The 18,724-nt window shown below is 34.6% G+C and overlaps 1 non-coding gene across 1 annotated transcript; it reads left to right on the top strand.

The window, feature by feature from the left end:
* The first annotated feature begins 18,617 nt into the window (after positions 1-18,617).
* On the top strand, positions 18,618-18,724 carry LOC118490862. The gene has a single exon (XR_004890087.1). It is a non-coding gene; the product is annotated as a small nucleolar RNA R71 (small nucleolar RNA).

Genomic DNA, 18,724 nt, shown 5'->3' with positions numbered 1-18,724 from the left:
GGGTTTGACGAGCCGGTTCCAACGCCGCTGGAATGAGTCCAATCGGAGTTCGCTTGAGTCGGTTCCCCGCTGTTCCCCACTTTTTTAGTGTTCTCCAATGAACCTTCCCATATATATATATATATATATATATAGTGGAGAGTTCAAATGAGAAGAGATTTTTTGTAAGAAGAAAAAAGAAGAAATTTTAACCCATAAGAATGCTTTATTTTACTTCATTTAATATAAGTATTTAATGTTACTATAAGGATACATTGGTAAATCTACATAGGTCATTAATTTCTAGTTCCTTTTTAATAGCTAACTACATTAAATTTTTTGTAACTTAACTTCAAAATATATATTTTTTCAAAAAAAATAAAATAAAATAATTTAAAGTGTAGGATAAATCACGAGTTGTGTAGGATAAATTACGAGTTGTGCAGGATAAATTTCAACGTGTAGGATGAATTTCGAAATATGTAAGATAACTTTTGATATGTGTAGGCAAAAAAAAGTTAGTGTGGAGGATACTAGTCTTTATGACTAATTAATTAGTTAAAAATGATAATAAATGAGATAAGTGAAAAAACTATTTAATGTTTTACAAAATTACCCTTTGTTCTTTTTCTTCTCAATTAAGTTTTTCTTCTCAAATGAACCTTCCCCTATATATATATATATATATATATATATATATATATATATATATATATATATATAGGGGACCGCTAAAATGAAATCCATCTCCAGTTGTAAGAACCATGAGAACTACACCGTACAGGGCGAGTTGGACCAAAATTTTTTTCATAAACGTAGATGCGTGTATTATAAACACACATATGGGCAAGTGCACCCATCGTGGACTTAGTATAGTGTTGGTAAGATACCGAGGTCGTCCAAGGACACAAGAGCTTTTAATACCGGTTTATCCTCAACATCTAATCAAATCAAAAAGTGAGAAAAATGTTTTAAACTAAGAAAAATAAAAACTAACTAAATGCTGAAAAATAAAATAAAATAAAAACAGATAGACAAGATGAATCACTTGGATCCGACACGTGTATTAGTATAACCTTTGATTATTTTCGCACTTTTACACTTGTTTAAGAGATTATCTTAGTTATTGTAGTAGGCCCCTCTTTTGAAGGTGACGTTACCCTCAACCCAGTAGTTTGAGTCAGCAAGGATACAATCCTAAAGGGTCGGATTATTGGAAGATAATGAATTAAGTTATTAATGCAAATTGTGGTAGGCCCCGCTTTTGGCGGTGACGTTACCCTCGGCTAAGTAGTCTGAGTCAGCAGGGATACAGTCCTAAATAGCCGGGTTATAGTATTAATAGTAGTTAACTTATGAGGGGGTCAAAGAGTTTGGATCCCCGCCATCCAATACCTATGGGCATTGAAGGAGATCCTACTAAATTTGACCCAGGTCCCAAGCAGGACCTCTAAACGCTGAACAAGGGCAAGACCCTTACCAAACCGTTCCCTTAACCCCCGACCAGGTAGCCAACATACCTCCATATAGACCGTGGAGATATGAATGGTGAAAATCTTTTATTTTATATAGACAGTAAAATAACGCCAAGACACCACGGACAAACGATAAGGAAAGATCACCTTCAACATAAGTAAGTAGTTATTAAAGTCATTAATACAAAAACGCCAAGACACCACGGACAAACGATAAGGAAAGATCACCTTCAACATAAGTAAGTAGTTATTAAAGTCATTAATACAAAACCAAATAAAAAGTGCAAAAGATTAAAAATAAAAAGTATTATACTAAACACTTGTCTTCACCAAGTGATGTAAGAAACTTAGGCAAACATGGCCTTGATTGTCAAGAACTCTTACGATCAATCTTGGATCCCGAGACGACTCACACACTCTACGATGGACAATGGATGATGGTGGTGGATGATGGTGTTATGGTGGTGGTGGGTGGTGGATGAAGTGTGAGAGAGGTGGTGTGCCAAGGGATGAAGTGGAATGAAACCAAGCTCCCCTATTTATAGGCTGAACAGAAGGCTGGGCACGGCCCCGTGTCCGCTGGACACGCCCCCGTGCCCGTCTGACATTCTCTCTCTTCATTAATTGTAATTCGCAATTACAATTAATGCGCCTGCTGTACTTTCACCATGCCCCCGTGTTCGCTGGACACGGCCCCGTGGTGGGCAATGGAAGCTTCTACTGGTTTGTCTTTTCTGCTGCTTCCTGGGCACGGCCCCGTGTCCGCTGGACACGGGGCGTGTTCAGTCTTCTGTTTTCTCTTCTTTGCCTTGGGAGGTGCCGTTAAGGGTCCGGGCAGTCTACTTTTGTTCCCTTTCTTGTATTTATGCTAGAATTAGTTGTCTTTTTGCTTCTTTTATGATTTTGAGCTCATTTCATCCTGAAAATACAAAAGGAAGACAAAAACACTCTTTTTCCAACATTAGTACTTAAAAAGGGTTAGTTTTATGCCTTAATTGATGTGATTTATATGTTGCATTTTACACACATCAATCCACTATATATATATATATATATATATATATATATATATATATATATATATATATAGGATTAGGTTCAAGAGTGAACACTAGTGTAGCTTGTGAACTGAGTGAACTAATCCTAGCCATACACGTGTGTAGATCAATGGCCAGGATTTGATGTTGAAATACACTAGTGTATTTTACGATTTGATGATTAAATCCTAGCCATACATGTGTGTAAATCAATGGCCAGGATTTGTTCACTCAGTTCGCAAATACACTGGCGTTCACTCCAGAACCCCACCCTATATATATATATAGGAGAAGGATCCGTTTGGAACCACCCTTTATTGCGAGAACCAATGTGAACACAACCAAAAATACCTAAAAATAGCTAAAAAACACACAATTTTTTTTTAACATTTTTTATAAAAAATAGCTACTTTTAGTAGCAAAAAAAAATTTTTTTTAAAAGAAAAAAAATTTTGGCTACTAAAAGTAGCGATTTTAATGTAAAAATATTTAAAAAATTTTTTTGTGTTTTTTTGATTTTTTTAGATTTTTAGGTTTTTGTGGGGGGGGGGTTAGTTTTTACCATTTTTTAGGTTTCTTTTTTTTTGGGGGGGGGGGGGTGGGGGTTAGGCTTTTTTAGGGGTTTTTTTAGCTATTTTAGGTTGTGTTCACATTGGTTCTCGCGGTTCTCGCATGAACCTTACCCTATATATATATATATATATATATATATATATATATATATATATATATATATATATATAGGGTCAGGATTTAGAGAAAACGATGAAAAGTGTGAGAACGGTGAGAACGATTATGAATCGTTCGATCAAAACAATCTATGGACTAGATTGGCGTGGTGGCGTTTCGTAAATAACACGAATTCTATTGAGTCGACGCGCTTCATTAAGGGTAAAAAGGTCTTTACACTTCTATACCAAAATGCCAACTAATGAATAAAACGCCATTACTGGCCAAAACGCATCCCTATATAAACAAAACATTCTCATACATAAGAACACACCTCCCCCAACCTGAAAACGCCATATTTCTACTATATAACATTCATCTTACAACGCCAAAAAATCCAAAACATCAAACACACCTACTCAAAAAACGCCATATTTTACTATATACCAATCATCTTAGAAAACGCCAAATCTCTCAAATATCAAATATTTTCAAAAATGGAATTTTCTTTCAGATACATTATTTCCTCATAAAAACGCCAAAAATGCCAAAAATCGTTTCTTATATATTCAATATTGTTCTACGCGAAGTTTCAGAGAATGCATTCTTTCCTGAGGTGCTGCGACTCAAATAACATTTTGCTGAATGAGATGGACAAAACTTCAATAAAAAGATATTGGGGTCAGACTTATTTCAGTTTTTGTGTTTTGTTATTGATGAATATTATAATGGCATGAATACACGAATGACACTGATGAGTGGTTTGAAGATACATATTCAAACAAAAAACTCAAGCCATATTGTCTTTCAAAACGGCCAAAAAAAACACAAGCATGACAAAGCCAAACCGCCAGTGAACATGTTTCAAAGAAGAAAGAGACTGACGACAGTGAAGATTTGAAAGATGAATGGTTTCTATTTTTATTTTTTAATTTTCTTTTTCTATTGTTTGTTATATATTTCTCAACTTAGAATAAAAAATAACATTATATTGATAAAACGCCAAAAATCATAATTATTGTGAAATGCCATAATGCAGTAAAACGCAAAAAACTCCCAACCTATAATAAAAGTAATTTGGAGAAGTATTATTAAAAGCTAAAAATGGAAACAAACGCCAAAAACTACTTAAAGCCATTAAAACGCCAAACTTGGAAGATGGAATGTCTAAGACCATAAAAACCTGAACAAAATCAGTAAAAAATACACATAGTAACTGAAAAGACGGCTACTTTATTAATATCATTTATTATAAATAAAAATCCCGCCTAAACTACGCGCCAAAACCATCCTATAAGAGAGACGTCTCTACACAATCAACTGATCACACCACCAAAAAAAAATAAACGCCATCTTTCCAATAAACCATTCACTTTAAAACGCCAAAAAAGATACTTAAAAAAGCCACAGATGCGGAACCTCATTTCTTCTTTATTGAGTATTGTTCTGAATGAAGTTTCACTGAATGGATTCTACTCTGAGGTGGGAATATCTATAAGCTTTTGTTGAATGAGATGGACAAATTTTCGTGAAAAAACAAAGAAAAAAAGACTTTTACCCCTTAATGAAGACGGGCGTTATGTAGCAAAATAAGGATCTACATAAGGTATTCAAAACAGGTTCAAAACGCCAAAAAGGTTAAAGTAGAAGAGGCTGATGACAGAAAAGATTTGGAAGAGAAATTAGATTTTAAATTTTTTTTCAGTTTCTATTGTTTGTTCTCTAATTCTCTGATTTTATTATCTAATTCTCTACTAAAAAAAATTAATATAAAACGCCAAAAACATCAAAACGATTGATAGTGTGAAAACTGAGAAAACGGATGCTAGCAAAGCACGATGTTGCTATAAAACGCCAAAAACGCCAAACAAGGTATTACTGAAATATCAACACTAATTCACCGATGAAATTGAACAAAAACAGTAATTGCTAAACAGTAAAATGAAGAGACAGAAACACTATTGCCAAACATTTATTATATTAAAAGCCACTACTACATGGAAAACTGAATTTATTTATCTTTTCAAAACGTCATAATTGTCTATCAAATTATAGACCTGTATCCTACTTGATATAATAAACATCAAGAAAATTACTGATGTTTTTTACATCATAAACATGCATCCTTATTTAAAAAACAATAAAAACACCAAAACATACTTAAAACGCCAAAAATATTAACTATGATCCTGATCTACAGGGCCGGCTCAACCATTTTGGTGGCCTAAGGCGAAGTAAAATCTTGTGGCTTTTTTCCCAAAAAAGTGTATGTAATTGAAAGCTAAACTTGAAGGGCCCAAGTGTAATTATTTGAAAGATTGTGTTAAAATTTAAAAACAAGAAAAAAATGCTGAACCAGGGATTCGAACCCGGGTCTCACCAACATCCATACATACACAAAAGCACTACACTACCAAACATCAATCTATTAATAACCCACACCCTAAATCTTTTATAAATGAACTGTAGTTTCATCAAATTATGGAGGCCCTATAGTTTTGGTGGCCCAAGCCTCATTTGGCTTACCCTTGGGCCGGCCCTGCAGATCTACAAACAATAAAACGCGGCGTATTTATTAAACGCCAAAAAATGGAAAAAGGATGTGACACGCGTTTAAAAAAAGAAATATGAAAGGACAAAAAAGCCCCTCCGCCCTTCTCTATGACGCGTGACACGTGTTGGGCCAGGATGTGTTCTCGCCGTTCTCACACCTTTGAGCGTTTTCTCCTGATCTCGTTTCTCTCTCTCTCTATGTATATATATACCGTCAGGATTTAGGGAAAACAGTGAAAAGCGTGAGAACGGTTAGAATGATTTTGGTGTTGACATGTGGCATTGATGCTAAATTACACTAAGAGGTAATGTTGTCAAAAAAAACCCACTCATATGAACTGGGTGTTCAAATAAAACGCCATAAAACACACACAATTCAGAAAAAAAAACGCGATAAAAATACCCAGTTAAAAACGATATAAAACACCCAATTCATAAAAACGTCATAAAAACTCAGTTGAAAACGCCATAATAAAAACACCTACGCCATGAAAATACCTAGTCTAAAACGCCATAAAACACCCAGTTCTGAAAAACACCATAAAAACCCAGTTATTTCTTTCGATGTATATCAATAGTATAATCGTTGGAAAGATAAAAAAACGCTGAGTTTTATGGTGTAATTTTTTTAGAAAATAATCATGTATAAGAAAGTTATTGTCTTTTAAATATGATGGGGGAAAATGGCATGTGATTAGCATGTGCACCTTTGTTTGGATCTTCCAATTTTACCCCTCGTGGTAGTTATAAGGTTCTCATTATTTACAAAAATGCCACCCGCATCATCTTAGCCACAAATTACAAAGATCCTATTGCTGAAAATCGTTCTCACTGTTCTCACACTTCAAATCGTTTTCTCTTGATCCCATCATATATTAAGTGTTATATATATTTGGAGAAAATAAAGATAAATACATGTCTTATGTGTGTGAAGTGGAAAATATACGGATTAACATGATGATGGTGAAAATGGGTTTTGGAAAGTTAAATGAGGTTCTATGTGGAAAACGAGTTTTCAAAGCCTACTTGAATTTTTGGTATAAAATACTTTATTTCGGTGAAATTCGGGTTTTCAATAAAACGATCATTTGGAAGTATTTACACAAATATATATATATATATATATATATATATATATATATATATATATATATATATATATATATATAGGGTAAGGTTCATGCGACCCTTATTGCGAGAACCAATGTGAACACAAAATAAAATCTAAAAAAAATCAAAAAAGCACTCAAATTTTTTTTTTTTAATATTTTTCTTCAAAAAATCGCTATATTTCGTTACCGTAAAAAAAACGTTTTTTTTTTCGACTAACAGTTATCCATGCACATGTACATATGTATCATTACTTCGACAAATTCGGTAATACGTTATCAGGAATAGACAATTGCACTTTAATTTACAATACCATTAGTAATACACTACTTTTTACATTACCAATATTCAAAATGCACATGTGCATTATTAGGTATAACCATGATATAACGTGTTTTGGTACAAAAAGTTTGTGATTTTGAATGGAGAAGTATGCCCATATACATGTTTTTTGGTTAGTTATATCTAGTGGTTGATGGTTTGGTTATAGTTGTCAATTTATGATGTAATATGTTGATTGGATGGTATAAATGGTGTTTACATACATGTAATAAAGTGAAAATATTGTTAATGGTATTGTATTATGGATGGTAGGACGTAATGGTATTGTATTATGGATGGTAGGAGGTAATGGTAGTGTATTATGGATGGTATGATATATGAAAGGGAAAGTGTATTCAAAGTAGTGTACCAAAACACCTTATTTCATGTTGATACATATAAATGCACATGTGCATTTCTAATATTGGTAATGTAAAAAGTAGCGTATTACATATGGTAGTGTAAATGAAAGTGCAATTGTCTAATATGTGTAATGAATTACGGAATTTGTCAAAGAAATGACAAAAATGCACATGTGCATGCTTGTGTATTATAGACGGAATGATAGAGGAAAGAGAAAGTAGTGTACCAAAACACCTTATTTCATGTTGATACATATAGATGCACATGTGCATTTCTAATATTGTTAACGTAAAAAGTAGTGTATTACACGTGGTAGTGTAAATGAAAGTGCAATTGACTATTATTTGTAATGAATTACGGAATTTGACAAAGAAATGATACATATGCACATGTGCATGGATAACTGTTACTCGAAAGTTTTTTTTTTAGTTTTTTTTTTATTTTTTTATTAACAAAATATAGCGATTTTTCCAAAAAAAAAATAGTAAAAAAATTAAAAAAAAATTTGGGTGTTTTTTAGATTTTTTTAGGAATTATTATTTGTGTTCACACTGGTTCTCACGGTTCTCGCAATAAAGGGTGGTTCCTAGCGGATCTTTGTCCTATATATATATATACATATATATATATAGGGTAGGGTTCTAGAGTGAACACTAGGTTGAGAGTATATAGGGTAGGGTTCTAGAGTGAACACTAGGTTGAGAGTAAACTGTGTGAACTAATTTGGGCCATTGAATTACATCATCTAGAGATTTTTAAACAATCGCAAGATTGTAATTATAATGTTGTAACCCCCTTTAAAATAAATGATAGAAGGGTATTTGTGTTTTTTTGTAAATTGCATTTATTGAACAATATAATCAAAATCCCTAAAATCTCGCTAGTTTCCGTATATACAAGATACATAGTTGTTAGTGTATACACATGTGTACAGTCTCGCTAGTACAGTTTATACAATATACACAGCTGTCAATTTATACACATGTGTACAGTCTCGCTAAATATCAGTTTATACAAGATACACAACTGTTAGTTTATACACATATGTATAGTCTTTTATACATCTGTGTATTATATTCAGAAATGGTTACATATATGTATATTAACATCATATAATATATTAGGCATGCACACGAGTAGATTCATATAAAAATTAGGAAATTAATGAAAATCAAACATATCACATGTATGCAAAAATAAATAACTTTATCACATTATCAAAAAAAAATTAATGCTAAAAAATAATTACAATTTCAATCTCAAAGAATTTTTTTAATGTTTATTGAAAATTATAAAAAGCTGTATTATAATATCTATATATGCGGATAATAAAAAAACAATATTCAAGTTAAAACTAAAACAAAATGTATGGATAAAGAAATAATTAAAAATGCAAGAGAGAGAGAGAAAGAGTTAAGAGATGAGAAAATTAAGAGATTTTAATTAAACATACTTGGGTAATGTAAATCTTACCCTTTTAATCTAAAAAATATCAAGGGCCAAGATTAATTCACTCAGTTCACTCTCAAAAAGTTGTTCACTCTTGATCCTAAATAATATCTATATATATAGCGTGAGGTTCATTGGGGAACACTAAAAAAGTGGGGAACAGTGGGGAACCGACTCAAACGAACTCCGATTGGACTCACTGCAGCGGCATTGGAACTGGCTCGTCGAACCCGAACTAGGATCTTTTAACCCTAAACCCTAAATCATAACCCCTAAACCCTAAATATATCAGGGTTTGGCTTTTAGGGTTTAGCTTTATAATTTAGCCTTAGGGTTTAGCTTTAGGGTTTAGATTTAGGGTTTAACGTTTAGCTTTAGGGTTTAGGGTTTAGCTTTAGGGTTTAACTTTAGGTTTAGCCTTTAGGGCTTAACTTTTAGGGTTTATAGTTTAGATATTACGGTTTAGCTTAGGTCTTAGCCTAATTTTTTAGCTTTAGGGTTTAGAGTTTAGGAGTTAGGATTTAGGGTTAAAAGATCTTAGTTAGGGTTTGACGAGCCGGTTCCAACGCCGCTGGAATGAGTCCAATCGGAGTTCGCTTGAGTCGGTTCCCCGCTGTTCCCCACTTTTTTAGTGTTCTCCAATGAACCTTCCCATATATATATATATATATATATATATATATATAGTGGAGAGTTCAAATGAGAAGAGATTTTTTGTAAGAAGAAAAAAGAAGAAATTTTAACCCATAAGAATGCTTTATTTTACTTCATTTAATATAAGTATTTAATGTTACTATAAGGATACATTGGTAAATCTACATAGGTCATTAATTTCTAGTTCCTTTTTAATAGCTAACTACATTAAATTTTTTGTAACTTAACTTCAAAATATATATTTTTTCAAAAAAAATAAAATAAAATAATTTAAAGTGTAGGATAAATCACGAGTTGTGTAGGATAAATTACGAGTTGTGCAGGATAAATTTCAACGTGTAGGATGAATTTCGAAATATGTAAGATAACTTTTGATATGTGTAGGCAAAAAAAAGTTAGTGTGGAGGATACTAGTCTTTATGACTAATTAATTAGTTAAAAATGATAATAAATGAGATAAGTGAAAAAACTATTTAATGTTTTACAAAATTACCCTTTGTTCTTTTTCTTCTCAATTAAGTTTTTCTTCTCAAATGAACCTTCCCCTATATATATATATATATATATATATATATATATATATATATATATATATATATATATATAGGGGACCGCTAAAATGAAATCCATCTCCAGTTGTAAGAACCATGAGAACTACACCGTACAGGGCGAGTTGGACCAAAATTTTTTTCATAAACGTAGATGCGTGTATTATAAACACATTTGTAAAAAAAATTCAAAAAAAATACCCCCCCCCCAAAAAAAAAAAAAAAAAAAAAAAAACCTAAACCCCCAAAAAACCTAAAAAACACAAAAAAATATATATATTTTTTACATTAAAATTGCTACTTTTAGTAGCCAAAAAAATAATTTTTTTAATTTTTTTGCTACAAAAAGTAGAGATTTTTTTATAAAAAATATTTATTTTTTTTTGTGTTTTATAGCTATTTTTAGATATTTTCGGTTGTGTTCACATTGGTTCTCACGGTTCTCGCAATAAAGGGTGGTTCCTAACGAATCCTTCTCCTGTATATATATAGGGTAGGGTTCATGCGAGAACCACTTTTATTGCGAGAACCAATATGAACACAACAAAATAACCTTAAAAACCTAACCCCACCCCTCCTCCTCCGAAAAAAAAAACCTAACCCCCACCTAAGCTAAATGCTAAAAACTAAACCCCTAAAAAACTTAATAAAATCTTAAAAACACACAAATTTTTTTTAACATTTTTTTAAAGAAAAATCGCTACTTTTAGTAGCCAATTTTTTTAAAGTTTTTTTTAATAACGAAATCCAGCGATTTTTCGTTAAAAAAATATTAAAAACATTTGTGTGTTTTTTAGCTATTTTTAGGTATTTATGGTTGTGTTCACATTGTTTCTCGCGGTTCTCACAATAAAGGGTGGTTCCTTAATGATCTTTCTCCTATATATATATATATATATAGATATATATATATATATATATATATATATATATATATATATATATATATATATGTATATCCAAGCAGTCGTAAAGACATACACACACATATATAGAAACGGGATCAGGAGAAAACGGCAAAAAGTGTGAGAACGGTGAGAACGCATCCTGGCCGAACACGTGGCGTGGGGCATGATCAGGGTCCGAGGGTTTTTTTTGTCTTTTTAGTATTCTTCTCCTTTCACGATTTTCGCGTTTGACATGCTTCTTTATTTTTTACGTGCAAGATAATTTTGGCGTTTTGTAGATTTATTAATTATTTGGCGTTTTATTGTTTTTCTCAGATTTCATCTCTTTGAGTTAATTCTTTTTGTGTCACATAGTTAATATTTTGGCGTTATGGCTTTTTCCATGTCATTTTTTGGCATTTTGTATCTTTTTGTTAATAATTCATTACCATAGATTAATATTTTAAAAAATTACAATAACTCGAAAATCAAAATAATCTAATAGTCTTCCGTAGGTGGGATTACATCATAGATGTACCCATCGCTTTGTTCTTCACTTTCTTCAGATTCTTCATCATCAAATTTCATTTTTTGCGTATAACGCCATTAGCTCGTCTCTTCTTTGCTGCAACCTATTCTTGAATATCACTACATCCTTGGATTTTGGATCGTTTGAAGGTGTTAAATCACAGAGTTGTTCAATGATAGATAGCAACCCTGTCTTCAACATTTCTTCCATTGGTCTTGAATATTGCACCCCGTTTTCATAAGTTACTTCAAGTGTTCCTTCTTCCTCATGCAATACCCAACTGCTAAGTTTTGGTATTTGAGTATCTTCAATATCATCATCATCTTCTGCTGGAAACTTTCTCTCCAGTCTTTTTATTACAGTTCTTGTTCTTTCACAATCGTTGTCTTGGAACCCCAAGGGCCAGGATATCCTTCTGAACATTTTCATTCATTCCCATCATGGCTTTTATTGTTCTTACCTTTACCCTTCTCCTGTCAGCGAACTTTATGATGAATCTTTTTTCTTTCCTTTCAAACCTCCAAGCAATAACCTTAGCCATTTTTTAAATTTTTTGGCGTTTTGGAGAATATGTGGCGTTTTAGTCTTTTTGGCGTGTTTGAGCTTGGGTTTTGATGGTCTTCTTTTATATTGACTTTTTTTCCCGCGTATGTCAGGTAATTATGGCGTTTTGAAAAAGATAAATAAATTTAATATAATAAATATTAGTAATTATATTTTTCGTGGTTTCATTTTACTGTTTTTTGCAGTTTACCGTGTTTTGTTTTCAGACTCAACTGTTTTAATGGTGTAACACGTCAAATCTTTTGACGGCTGTAATTATGGCGTTTTGTTTTCCAATGGCGGTTAGATAACTATTGGACTTCTTTTGTTTTTATATTCTTTGCACATTGTTTCACTCTTTTTTTATAATATTAGTTGTTCAAATAAATGTTATTATAGTTTGTTAGTTTTTTAGGGACTTTTTATGGCATTATGGCGTTTTACACGTATTTGCTAATTTTGGCGTTCTATTATATTTTTCATTATAGCATTAATATTATTTTGTTGTTTATTAACTGACATTATAAAACAAACAATAGACAAAGAAAATAAAAAAAATAAAAAAAAACAAAGTAGAAGCAATTTATGATTTTAAATCTTCAGTGTTATCAGTCTCTTTTTTCTTTTGAATCTACAAGAAATGTGACAAATAAATGGCGTTTTGGGTTTGGCGTTGTTTATTTTCTTTGTTCATGTGTTGAAGTGTCTTTGTTGATGTTGGAGACATAGAGCGATGCCCTGTGGGTGGATGCTATCTGCCACTGGTATAGGTCTTTTCTTATCATCCAAACTTTCTTCAGGCAAGATGACAGTATGACATATGGGTGTCATCAGTCCCTTTTTTTCAATTTTGTCCATCTCATGCCGCAAAATCTTTCTACACTCGCGTAACAAATCATTAAATGAAGCTTCATGCAGAACATTACTGAGGATCAAAGAAAAGATGTTTTGTTGTCGTTGTATTTTTTGGCATTTTACATTGATTTGTAAATTTTTTAGCAACCACGGTGTGTTTTTTTGGTGTGATAAACGGAAGGTGGTGAGGCGTTTCGATTTATAGAATTTTTTTGGCGCGTAGGTTAGGCGGGATGTTATTTTTATAACAAAAAATGTAATTAACATTTATCCGGATGTAAACTTTGGCGTTATATATAATGGCGTTTCATATTTTATGGCGTTTTTGTAGCCAGAGAGCTTAAATAAAAACACAGAAGAAAGTACGTAGTGATAAAATTGGCGTTTTATTTTCAATGGCGTTTTATGGGAGGAATGGTTTTTACTTTTTTACCCTTAATGACGCGCGTCCACGTAATAAAATTGGTGATATTTACTAAAATGCCACCGCGCCAATCTAGTCCATAGATTGTTTTGATTGGACGATCCATAAGCGTTCTCTCCGTTCTCACACTTTTGAGCGTTTTCTCAAAATCCCGACCTCCCCCCCCCCCACACATATATATTTGAGACAATTGCAAAAATATAATATTTTCAAGTTGTCGAGATATTATATATATATGGGCAAGTGCACCCATCGCGGACGTAGTATAGTGTTGGTAAGATACCGAGGTCGTCCAAGGACACAAGAGCTTTTAGTACCGGTTTATCATCAACGTCTAATCAAATCAAAATGTTAGAAAAAGATTTTATACTAAGAAAATAAAACTAACTAAAATGCTGAAAAATAAAATAAAAATAAAAACAGATAGACAAGATGAATCACTTGGATCCGACTCGTGTGTTAGTGTAACCTTTGATTATTTTCGCACTTTTGCACTTGTTTAAGAGATTATCTTAGTTATTGTAGAAGGCACCTCTTTTGAAGGTGACGTTACCCTCAACCCAGTAGTTTGAGTCAGCAAGGATACAATCCTAAAGGGTCGGATTATTGAAAGATAATTAATTAAGTTATTAATGCATAATGTGGTAGGCCCCTCTTTTGAAGGCGACGTTACCCTCGGCTAAGTAGTCTGAGTCAGCAGGGATACAGTCCTAAGTAGCCGGGTTAAAGTTTTAATAATAGTTTAACTTATGAGGGGATCAAAGAGTTTGGACCCCCGCCATCCAATACCTTTGGGTATTGAAGGAGGTCCTACTAAATTTGACCCAGGTCCTTTGCATTATCTATACACTGAACAATGGCAAGACTCTTACCAAGCCGTTCCCTTAACCCCCGACCAGGTAGCCAACATACCTCCATATAGACCGTGGAGATATGAATGGTGAAAATCTTTTATTTCATATAGACAGTAAAATAACGCCAAGACACCACGGACAAACGATAAGGAAGAATCACCTTCAACATAAGAAACTAGTAATTAAAGTCATTAATACAAAACCAATTAAAAAGTGCAAAAGATTAAAAATAAAAAGTATTACACTAAACACTTGTCTTCACCAAGTGATGTAAGAGACTTAGGCAAACATGGCCTTTGATTGTCAAGAACTCTTACGATCAATCTTGGATCCTGAGACGACTCACACACTCTATGATGGACAATGGATGATGGTGGTGGATGATGGTGTTATAGTGGTGGTGGGTGGTGGGTGAAGTGTGAGAGAGGTGGTGTGCCAAGGATGAGTTGAAAGAGCTCCAAGCACTCCTATTTATAGGTTGAACAGAAGCCTGGGCACGGCCCCGTGTCCATCTGACACACTCTCTCTCTTCATTAATTGTAATTCGCAATTACAATAAATGTGCCTGCAGCAACATGACCATGCCCCCGTGTCCGCTGGGCACGGCCCCGTGGTGGGCAATAGAAGCTTCTATAGGTTTGTCTTTTCTGCTGCTTCTTGGGCACGGCCCCGTGCTCGTTGAGCACGGGGCGTGTTCAGTCTTCTGGCTTCTCTGTTTTGCTTGGGGAGATGCTGTCGGGGGGTCGGGCATATCACTTTTGTTCCTTTTCTTGTATTTATGTTAGATTTTGCTGTCTTTTTGCTTCTTTTGTTATTTTAAGCTCATTTAATCCTGAAAATACAAAAGGAAGACAAAAGCATACTTTTTCCAACATTTGTACTAAAAAAAGGTTAGTTTTAAAGCCACAATTGATGTAATTTATTTGTTGCATTTTGTCCACATCAAATACCCCCACACTTGAATCTTTGCTTGTCCTCAAGCAAAACTCTTTATAATGTGGCTTTATTCACTCCCAAATGGAATGGGTAGAATAGAAGGTTTTTGGGCTTGTCATAGAGTGTCGGGAATTCCAAGATTATTTAGGTTTTTTTTTTATTTATTTACAATCCTATTCGTCATGATTTATTAAAAACATTTCATAATATAAATTATTTATTAGGGCATAACATACCTTTTTAAAATTCCATTTATATACAAGTTCACATACCTCACGGGGGAATCACTCAACACTCGGCCGAAGGTGTATTTTTAGTGAATCACTCGAGAGCGGCATGGAACTTACTCCTACCATAAGCTTGCCAAGCAATCAATCCTCCTCCTTTTTAACTATATACCTTTGTAAATATCCAGAGGACTTTTTGGGTGAAGGGTTAGGCTTGGGCTAAAGGTGGGTGGTTGGGTTAGTGGTTAGTAAAAAGGCGAAAGGCGTAACAAACGTCGGTTTTTGAAAGACTTTTTTATTTTTCACAATTTTATTTTATTTTGATGAACCACTTGTTTCAAACAAGGTTATTTTTGATGAACTTGTTTGTTTATTTGGTTTCATCATAATATATAACATTTTTTTTTTGAATAGAGTCATTAGAAAACCGAACGTTGTTACTAAAATAAAGGGTTAAAAAAAAGTTTAGGTGGGTAAAAAGGGTAAAGGTTTTGGGTTAAGAAATAAAAAGGTTTAGGCTCAAAGGGGTTAACTAGGGGGATTTTGGGTAGGTGGTAAAAAAAATTGAAAAATAATGGTGTAGAAAGAAAAAGGGTTAGTCCTAATGACTCCATCATTTACTTACTCGGGTTTAAGTTGGTAAGGACCGGGAATGTCATGTTGTGGCAAGTTCTAGAGTCGTACGAACCAAGCGGCTACTCACACAAGAAACGAAAAATGAGCATTTAGTGTAAAGATATATATTTGTATGCTCGTTAAAGGCTCAAAACTCACTTTTGTGGGAAAAGGGTTTTTTTTATGTGATCAAGTATATATAATCAAATTTTAACTAAGTTTGTCATGCCTTTTCATAATTTTCTTATGTTGGTTCTTTTTATTACGACGCTATCGGTTGTAAATTTGTAAAAATATAACCTTGTTAAGACTTGAATTCCCAACTTAAACTTAGACAAGTAAAAAAATGAAAATTTTTGGAAAAAATTTGGGATGATTAGCGGTTCCAATAGAGTTTTGTGTAAGGCTTGTTATTAGGACTTGTAAGATTCAAGGTTTTAGCATCCCCCCACACTTAAATTACACATTGTCCTCAATGTGTCCCAAAAATAAGTTTTTAGGTTGATTGAATGTGTAAAATAGTGTTAAAAGCAAATTTTATGTTACTAGCATCCTGGACACGACCCCGTGGGGACCGGGCACGGCCCCGTGTTCAGGTGCTAGCGACAAATATTAAAGAAAAGGGTACAGAAGCCTGGACACGGGGGCGTGTTCAGCGAACACGGCCCGTGTCCAGTTACCTGAACTGGGCAATTTTCTGCAGGGTGTGCAGCCCGGGGCCGTGTTGGGCGGACACGGCCCGTGCTGAACTTGCTGTAATGAAGGAATTGTTGTCGGGAGGTCGTGCATGGGGCTATGTTTCTCGGTTCCCTTGTTATCCTTTACCACCATGAGTGTGTTTTATTTCTGCAAATTAAAACTAAAAGATTAAACTAAACTAAGGATAGTTCCGCGGAATGCCTCCGTGGTGCGCCACGTTTATAAGGGTCCTTGGCTAGACCCAAGGTGAGGTTATATGTTTTCCGAGCGGGATGTTTTGCATCCCATGTTGCACCGTCGGAGAGCATCATCCAAACTCGAATCAATAACCTTCATGTAATTGACCGGATCATCGTCCTCTATTCTCTTCCCAACCCCGAACTTCGCTTCCTTATCCCCATATTTTAAAGTGAGTGTTCCGTCATTCATGTCTACCACTGCTTAGGCGGTGGCTAGAAATGGCCTCCCTAGTATGAGGGGGACTTCGGTGTTTTGTTCCATATCAAGTATGACAAAGTCTGCCGGGTAGACGAAATTGTGGACTTTGACTAGTAGATTTTCAGCGACACCATGCTGGAATTTGACGGATTGATCAGCAAGTTGTATACTCATCTTTGTAGGACTCGTTTTTCCTAAGCCGAGTCTTTTGAACATTGATGCGGGCATGAGGTTAATGCTAGCCCCAAGGTCAGCTAGTGCGTTACGAATGGGGGAGTCCCAATCGAGCAAGGAATTGTGAAGCTTCCGGGATCAATCTTCTTTTGGGGGAGTCTGTTGAGTACGAGGGCGGAGCACTCTTCGCCTAAGTTAACTAATTGCAATGATTCAATTTTCCTTTTATGAGTGAGGAAGTCCCTCATGAATTTTGAGTATTTAGGCATTTGGGTTAGGACGTCAATGAAAGGAATGTTGACATGCAATTGTTTTAGTAGACTTTCGAATTTTGCGAATTGCTCATTGGTCTTTTGACGGATTAACCTACCGGGGTATGGAACCGGAGGAGCCTTGGTGGGCTCTGGTGATGGAGGAGAAACCTTCTCTTGTTGGGGCGGTGTTGCGATCTCCTCAGTAGGCGGTGGTCCTTCTGCGGGACCCACGGTACGGTTCCGCAGCGTTATGAGATGAACTTGCGCCTTTGGGTTTGTTTCGGTATTACTTGGTAACGCGCCTTGCGGTCTCTCGGAGAAATTTTGGGCTAGTTTATTTATTTGTTTTTCGATGTTTTGTATACTAGCTTGTTGATTTCTAAAATTTGATTCTAATTGTAGAAACCTATCCGAGTTTTTCTTTTCAGTGTCGGAGATGAGGCGAGATATAGTATCTTCAAGCCTTTCTCGTCCACCTTGTTGTTGAGGGAAATTTTGTGATTCATTTCTTGGTTGTTGAAAGTTTGTTCGTTGATTTAGGCTTTGTTGGTTACTACTATTGCCGGGTTCTCTCCAACCAAGGTTAGGGTGGTTACGCCATCCTTGGTTGTAGGTGCCCGTTGGAGGACCCGACGGCCTAGGTCTACTATCAATGTAGTTTACCGATTCTGGTTGATCGTCTGTTTCTTTCATACAACTCCAATTTTCATGTGGCCCACCACACCCCTCACAAGCCATAACCGAGACCGTTTTTGCAATTTCTAACTTTTTAATTTTTGAAGAAAGGGCCTCGATTTGGGCTTGTAAAGAAGTGCTTTCATCAACCTTATGGGTGCCCGGGGCAATAGATTTATTACCTCAGGGAGTGTGCCATTGAAAATTGTTTTGAGCAATTTCCTCAATTTGATTGTATATTTCATGTGGGCGGCGGTTACCTAAAAGTCCCCTGGAGCTAGAGTCAAGTGTTTGTCTTGTATGTGGCAACAACCCATTATAGAAAGTGGATACTTGTTGCCATATCGCAAGACCGTGATGAGGACACTGTCGCAATAGCTCCTTGAACCTTTCCCAAGTTTCATATAAGGATTCCCCGTCCTCTTGTGAATATGTATTAATTTCAGTCATTAATTT

Source organism: Helianthus annuus, chromosome 3 (genome assembly GCF_002127325.2).
Source record: "Helianthus annuus cultivar XRQ/B chromosome 3, HanXRQr2.0-SUNRISE, whole genome shotgun sequence".
Lineage (NCBI taxonomy): Eukaryota > Viridiplantae > Streptophyta > Magnoliopsida > Asterales > Asteraceae > Helianthus > Helianthus annuus.
The sequence above is the reverse complement of the archived record's forward strand: the minus strand, read 5'-3'. Positions and strand labels throughout refer to the sequence as shown.